This window comes from Saccopteryx leptura, chromosome X, assembly GCF_036850995.1.
Source record: "Saccopteryx leptura isolate mSacLep1 chromosome X, mSacLep1_pri_phased_curated, whole genome shotgun sequence".
Lineage (NCBI taxonomy): Eukaryota > Metazoa > Chordata > Mammalia > Chiroptera > Emballonuridae > Saccopteryx > Saccopteryx leptura.
The window spans coordinates 138,582,776-138,590,791 of NC_089516.1; the positions used below are offsets into that span (position 1 = coordinate 138,582,776).

General features: G+C 58.5%; 1 pseudogene; it reads left to right on the forward strand.

The window, feature by feature from the left end:
• Nucleotides 1–1,385: 1,385 nt before the first annotated feature.
• Nucleotides 1,386–6,059, forward strand: LOC136385888 (putative GTP-binding protein 6; annotated as a pseudogene).
• Nucleotides 6,060–8,016: the final 1,957 nt, after the last annotated feature.

Below are 8,016 nucleotides of genomic sequence, written 5' to 3' on the forward strand. Positions count from 1 at the left end.
TGTGTCTGGTGCACCCCGAGGTCAAGTGCGAAGCCTCAGTCGACTCGAGGTGACCCGCGGGGCGGTGGCCGAAGCTCTAGGGCTGGAACTCTTGCGAGTGGGCGGGGCTTCGCGACTGAAACTTAGGAGTGGCGGAGCTTAGGCTAGCGGTGGGGCTCTGGGCTGGATCTCCAGCGAGAATGGGCGGGACTTCTGTGCTGGGGGTGGGGTTTCATGGCTGAAACTTCGTCGGGAGGGGCGGGGCTCCGGGGATGGAAGCCGACGAGAGTGGGCGGGGCTTCGTGGGCTAGATCTGTATGCTGAGACTCCTGAGGGCGGGGGTTATCTAGTGGGAGCAGGATCCGAGGGGCAGGGGCTGGGGGTCTTAAGTGAACCCCGTCCCCACTAGCCCCTGGACCTCTAGAAGCTTCCGTCACCAAGGACGCATCTCTCCCCAAAGCTGAGTGGCAGGTGGCGGAGGTGAAAGCGCTGGTCAACACGCTGGACAGCTGGTCGGTGGTGGAGACGATGGTGGTGCCGATCCAAGCGCCCGACAGGAAGCTTGTTTTCGGCAAAGGAACCTTGGAGCACCTGACAGCTGTGTCCTGTGCGCGTGTCCCTGCTCCTTCCTACTGAGAGGTCAGTTAGCACAGCGCCGCCCGTGGGACTGAGGGGACCAGCAGGTCAAGCACAGGCTGCTGCTTGTCACGACTGAGGGAGAACATGTCTGACGTCACAAAGGCTTCCACGTGATGGAGCCTCCTGGTGCATTGAGAGTGGGCTGCCCCCCAGCCCTGCCCTCCCTCCTGGCCCGCCTCTACACCCAATGGGAACCTTGCCCTACTGAGACCCCTGACAGTCACACCCCTCACTGTTTTGGGCTCACAGTTCACAGCAGCGAGTGGCAGGCGAGTCCTTGCTGCCTATTGGTGTCTCCATGAGTCTTACGTGCATTCATTCCCCGTGGGGTCAGTCACGTCACCTTCGTGGTTGTGGGACCCACATGCTTGAACTTGGACCCTGGGCTTCCTCTCAATCCCAGTCCACGCCCCAGCTGCCCCAAACACCTTGCTCAGAGAGTCCAGGGACACAGCCAAAGTGCAGGTCAGCCTCCCAGGAGGAACAGAGGACACAGTGTTTGGGACAGGTCCCCGCCTCGGCCAGTTTGGCAGTGGGTGTGCATGAGGGGAAGGCACTGCAGGACTTAAGGAAAACATACAAGATACAACATGGAGAAAAGATGGGTACAGGGGATTCCCAGCCTCTAGGACTGAGAGCCCAGATCTCTGCAGCCTCTTTGTGTTTATTCATGTCTTTGGTTATCAATCAAGTTAGCAGAGCCTGGAGCAAATTAGCGTAGAATGGGTTCAGATGCAGAGAACGGCAGTTGTCCAATAGCTTTCAGGTATGCAGGAAAAGGCTATAAGGATCAGTGCTTCCTTTAAACAATCTTATTGATGCTTGCTGGGGCGGCATTCTGACAGAAGACTTGTCTCAGGGCTGCAGTCTCCAGCCGTTTTCCTTCAGGTCCTCTCACCTGAGGACCAGTGATGGAGCCGGGCTCCCAGTGCAGTCGTTTCACACACTCTGCACTTCTAGAGAGAACTGGAGGCCACCTGGGGTGTGCAGGTGTTCAACTGGTTCATGGTGGTCCTGCACATTTTCCGCTGCAACGCCTAGGAGGCACAGCTGCAGGTGGCCCTGGATGAGCTCCCTGTGCTCAGGTATGGTAACAGCACCAGGTATCACAACAGACAACCCTCTTCTTGTTTTCACACGTCCAACTGTTACTCAGGGGTGGTAAGGATAGAACATGGCTGGCCGCACTCCTGGGTGGCACAGCGTGTCGGATGCCTCCTGGGGCTCGTCCCTCCATGAGGAACGTCACCCCGTGTGGGACTTCATTCGCTGACAGCATCACCCTGTGTGGGACCCGGTGTCCTGACTTAGTGAAGGCCCATACTGGAGAGGACCCCAGTGCACTGGTCCTGTCCATCTGCAGGCCCCACACAACGTCCTTCCCTCACCCTCACACATGATGTGGTGCCCCTGCTCTGTGCTCCCTGAACAGCCTCTGCATCTTCTCCCATCAACTGGTTGCCCTGTTTGCACAACAAGTCCTGCCTGAAAGACAGGATTTCCCACCTGGATGGATGTGGAGGGAGCTCTCGCTACATCATGGGGTCAGGTAAGTGTCCAAGGTCTCCTCACCAAGTGCTGGGAAGGGGGTAAGTCGTGGTAGCCACATTAAGGAAGGGGCAGCATCCCTTAACAGTCCTGATGGGGCATGGGCTGCGTGTGGGCCTCATCTGCGGTCACATCCCACAAGTTAGGGGTCTAGGTGGTCCTGGGAGCCTGTTACAGACCACAGTTCTTGCATTAAAGCATCAAAGATTCACTCTCCCTCCATCCTGGAGAGCAGATGTCCAAGGTCCAGGGGTCCCAGGGCTGTGCTTCCCCCAGAGGCTCCAGGAAGGGTTCTTCTGCTCTCCCAGCTCCTGAGGCCCCAGGCATCCCTGGGCTGGTGGCCACCTCCCTCCCATCTCTGTGTCCATCCCCACGTGGCTTCTGCTCTGTGTTTTTGTCTCCTCTGTCTTTTCTAAGGTCCCTGTCACTGGGTGCAGGGCCCCCCTGACCCAGAGTGACTCATCTCAGACCCTCTACCTCATCCCATCTACACAGACCCAGTTTTCCAATAAGGTACTACTCACAAATGCTGGGGGTCAGGATGTAACACAACTTAGAGGTGCCACTTGGCTCCCTGGGGACATCAGGGACTGTTCTTCTGAGGCTGTTACTTCCTGCAGAGTGAGGGGGGCCCAGTGGGGGAAGTTGGGGGCAATGCTGCCTTTTGCTGGACAGAGCTGTGTGTCAGACAAGGTGTTGTGTGATGTCCATGAGCACCCTGCCCACGTCCCCGTGGGGGCCTGTTATGCAGCGGTCACTCTAATTTCTCCTCTTTGTCTGCTTTCTGACCCGCCCCCTCGGGTGTTTCTAGGAGAGTGGTTCATGCAGCTGCAGCAGCGTCTCATGAGGGAGAAGGAGATAAAATTCAGAAGGCCCTAGAGCAGCTGCGGGTGAAGCGGCAGCTCCTGGGGTGGCAGTGCCAGCGGCAGGAATTCCCGGTGGTCTCTGTGGTGGGCTACAACAACAGTGGTGAGTGGGCGATGCATTAGACGTGGGGGCCCCTGCTGTGCTGGGCTGGTGTGTGAGCAAAGGCCACTCACAAAGACAATGGGGCTGGTGGTCACTGAGGCTGCCGGAGGGCAGGAGCAGACCGATTGTGAGCTGAGTGCCCTGGGCTTGTCAGGCCCACAGCAGTGGTCACATAGGGGTGTGTTTGCCGAGCTCCCCACAGCGGGGTGGACGCCCTCACTTACCGATGTGTTCGAATTTGGAGAACACTTCACGTTTTAAGTCTAGCAGACACCCTTGCAGATGACAGAAGCACATGGGTCGTGTGAAGTGGGCATCACGGTGCGTCGTTGGGTTCATTGGGCCACGTGCTAACTGAATCCTTAGGTACAGTCAGAACCTCGGGTGTCCTGGAGGGGCCCTGAGCCCTGCAGTCTCAGGCACCGTGGGTAAATGGGCAGCACCCCTGTTCTGTGCTCTGTTACTCAGCATCTGCCGAGCACCCGGAGGTCCAGCCCCTCCATGGGGTTCAGCCAGCTCCCCACCCTCAAGGAGTAGTGGTCTGTGTGTAAAAGAGGGTGACTTCTCTCAAAACCCAAGCTGAGGGTTCTTCCAGGTCTAAAGAGGCATAACATACACGTACAAACTGCTACCTCCCAGGACAAACCTCGCCACAAGGACTTGTGCCTGCTGTGTTGCCCCAGTGGAAATAGGGGACATGGGGGGGCCCTTCCTGCAGCGAGTATCCTTGTACCATCCAGGGAAAACCATGCTCATCAAGGCTTTGATGAGAGACGCTGCTGGCCAGCCATGGGAACAGCTGTTCACGACACTGGATGTCATGGCCCACGCAGGGTCATTGCCATCCGGCATGACAATCATCTACATGGACACCATTGGCTTTCTGTCCCAGCTGCCCCACAGCCTGATAGAGTCCTCCACCATGCTGAAGGATGTGGCCCACTCGGTGAGCATGCACTGATCAGGGCTGGGCCCTCAAACACGTGAAAACAGTGGACATCAGGTCTCCTCCTACAGGACATGGCCAGGGGCCTCCCACAGGATGGGACACAGCCAGGGAGGACAAGACATTCTTGCTGTCATCCCGGGATACATAGGGTCATGAGAATGACAGTGAAATTTGAACAACTCTGGGGTGTGTTTATGAGAACGTCCCACTGCAGCCCTGGGCTGTGACAGTGATTTTGGATGCACAGCACGAGTGGTTGAGGCCACATCTCAAATGCCTTTGCCAGTTTTCTGAAAATAGAAAACTTTTCTGAAATAAAACATTTTTAAACTTAAGTCCAGCTCTCCCCCCAAAGATCCCACAAGTGAGTACTGCACACACATATAAATGGTACCTTTTCCAGTGGAAACTCACAGGTGGCTTTTACCAAGTTTTGCATAATGAAGCAACCTGTAAAGTGCAGTGAGGCAAAAGGCACTGTTTAAAATATGAAAGGAAGGCAAATTCTAGGATTTCTGAGAAGGATGGAGCAGCCCCAAGCTTCGCATGCAACACTGCTCTGGTGGGGTGGGAGGCAGGACCCGCTGTGGAGTCTTGGGAACCTTGCCCTCTGTCCCACCCAGGCCTGGGGACTGTGGGGCAGCGCAGTCTCCGTGTGGGGCTGAGAGGGGCCCCACATCCTGACCATGTGTTCCGTCCAGTCCTCAGGATCTGATCGTGTATGTGAGAGACCTGAGCCACCCCAAGACCGAGCTGCAGAAGGCCAGTGTGTTCTCCGCCCTGTGTGTCCTGTGCCTGCCCACCCAGCTGCTGGACTCCGTGCTGGAGGTCCACAATAACGTGGACCTGGTGCCAGGGTGAGCCTGCCCACACAGCCTGGGTGCCTGCGGGTGACGCAGCCTGGGTGACCAGCTCTGCACCCCACACCTCCTAGTGTTGAAACACCACTGTTCACCTGTGCAGCACTTCAGGCCGTGTCCTGTCTTGGGCACTGAAGGAGACGCAGTGGGGGCCCCGTGGGCGGGGGACCATGGCTGAGCGACTCTGAGGTCTGGCACAGGTACCGGTGTTGGAACCGCGTGTCTTAGCCGTGTCAGTCCTCCTGGGGCTGGGGCTGGAGGAGTTGAAGGCCCAGCTGGAAGACGCTGTTTTGAGGGAAACAGGGAGGGCGGGTCCTGACCCTGCGGGTGAGGCTGGCAGGTCTGCAGCTGAGGTGCATGGGCTGTGAGGTGCGGGTGGTGCAGGCGGGCCCTTGGTCCCCACTGGACGCCCCCACAGCTCTGGTCTGAGCGGCCAGCAGTGACCCCTCTGGGCCAACTCGCAGTGTGGGGCCCTGCGTGTGGCCAGGTCGCCCTGGTAAGCAGTTCTGTGTGCCCGCAGTTCTGCCCGACCCATCTCCCTAAGCCTCCCCTCCCCCCAGCTGGCTGCACGAGGAGGCCATGGTGCAGGACGTCCACGTGGTCACCAAGGCCGGTGTGGCCAACATCGAGGTCATCATCAGCAACTCTGCCTACGGCAAATTTCGGAAGCTCTTTCCAGAATGAACAGGCGCATTGCCTGGGCCCTCCCTTCAGTTGGAGAGAGAGGCAGGTCCGCAGGCAGGGAGTCCGTGGGGAACGGGGAGGGTGGTGGGCGCTGCCGGTCGCTGTGTCACGTGGGCTGGCTCTCCTCCCGTAGGTTGCAGCTGCGAGACGGGAGAGCCCAGTCCTCGTGGTTGTGACCGCCTCGTGCAAACAAAAGCAAACGTCCCGCATCATTTCAAGAAGCAGGAAGTTGCATCTTGGTGCAAACCCGCCACCAGAGGGCTGCAGACGCAGGCGCCTCAAGACAGACCTGGGCACACAGCCCATAGGGGCCTCCCGTGGTTAAAGACTGATGTACTTTTTTTTTGGGGGGGGGGGTTGGAGAACAGCGCAGGATCTACCACAGGGCCAAGCGGAGGAGTCTTTCCCTCCCTCACACAGAAAGCAGTGAAGGGTTTTCCTGCAGACTTGCACCCACCGGGACTGGGGCGTTGGTGAATTTGTCCCAGACCCACAGCGTGCGGGGAAATGAAGCTCTGCCCCGTCCTGAGCATGGAGAAGGGTGTGCGCGATCTGTCCTCACACCATGGAGCGCTGGTTGTTCTGTGTTACTCTGTGAGGCTCAGGCCGCCAGACAGGTCCATCACGCCCCCCCTCCACCCTCAAACCTGTTCCTTCCCAAACCTTCCCACCCTGGCCCCCTGGCCCGGCAGTGCTGGGAAACTGGGTTTGGGAAGGTGTAAACCCTGTCCTCTTGGGTGTCCACGTCTCCACCCTCAGAACCTGAGTCCACCTGAATGGGCAGGTTGACTTTGCAGATAGGATCCGAGTAAGACCCTGAGACAGGTGAGTCTATGTTTCCCTGGTTTCCCCTCGTGCCATCACCCGGATCCTAACCAGGTGGAAGAAGCAAGGCCAGGGTCAGGTCAGAGATGTGCAGGCAAAGCCAGAAGCTGAGTCAGGGAAAGGTCAGGACGTCACTGGGCTGGTCTTGCAGGTGCAGGAAAGGGCCACCAACCAAGCAACGGGGTGCTTCCCAAGCTAGAGCAACAGGCCTCCGAGTGTCCCCTGCAACATTGGGGAACCAGCCCCATGACACTTCCCCTTCCCATGGCCTCTGGGGGAAACCTGCCCTGCCACACCCTGACTTCAGCCCCAGGAGACCCCTGCAGCCTCCCGAGCCCCAGACTGAGAATAGTGACATGGTCGTATGTTACAGTGACCTCAGGACAGCTGCACACAGGGCATCCTGGATACAGGATGGACAGCACAGGAGCTCCTGAGGCTGCTCATGGGTGACATGGCCCTACCCTGCTATCCCTGTGGGTTGGGCTCCGAGTGTAGAGCAAACCTGTGCTCCTGGCTGCCCCGTCTGGTCCACAGGGTGGAGGTGCTGCAGGATGCTCGTGAGGCTCCATGGGGACAAGACAGCCCCTGCTGCAGGACACACACCCAGGACAGCCCCATGAGCCGGAGTTGCAGAGCATCTGCTCTCTGTCTCCGTTCAGCTCAGCCCTGGGGATCAGCCCCCACGGTTCTTTGAGCTGGTGGGGTTTTGAGGAGACCCTGGGGGTGGACTCCTCCTGGGGTGCCCTCTAAGCCCTGAGGTCCTGCAGCCGGTGGCCACCTGGGGGCAGCACTGTCCCTTTGCAATCTGCCTCACGTCCTCTCCTGGCTGCTGCCCTCACCCGCCAGTCCAGTTCCAGGCTTCATCTGCTGCAAGCAGGCTACTTCCTCCCTGGCTCAGGGAAACGGGGCCCTGGTGGGGGTTCTGGTCTCAGGCTGGCTCTCCTCTTGGTACCCCCATGGACGGCACCCCTGTCCTTGCTCCTGGAGTAATGAGGAGAGAGCTCACCCCAGGGCTGCCTCAGGCACACCCTGACTCACTTCCTGGTCCTGACAGCATTGCAGGGGCTCAGCTCAGTGGGGCCACAAGGAGGAGGACGAGGTTGGGGTCTTGGGGCCCCAGAGAGGAAGTGTTGGGCTTCATATGGGGGAGAAAAGGTGCAAGACCATTCTGCACCGCTGACAGCCTTGTCCCCTCCCGGTTACAGGGTCCACTGGGCCCACAGGAGCCCTGAACCTGAGAACAACCACAAGTGGGAGTGAGGGAGGGAAAAAGGCAGGAATGGAGGCTGTTGTGTCGTTGGGGGAAGGCGGTCTGGGCTGGGCAGACCAGGGGATGCCCACCATGTGTCTGACGAGGGAGTGTTTTGAGAGGGAAAGTCCAGGTCAGCATGTGCCTGGTGGCTCCACATTTATTGAGCGGCTTCATAGCGGCAGTCTCTACCTGCGACCTGGAAGTCAGTTCGCCCGGAACATCCTGCTGGAAGAACACATCCCTTTAACAAAAAATCTGGAGAAGTCATCTTTACAATTACATGCAGACCTTCGGTTAATGGCCCCTGG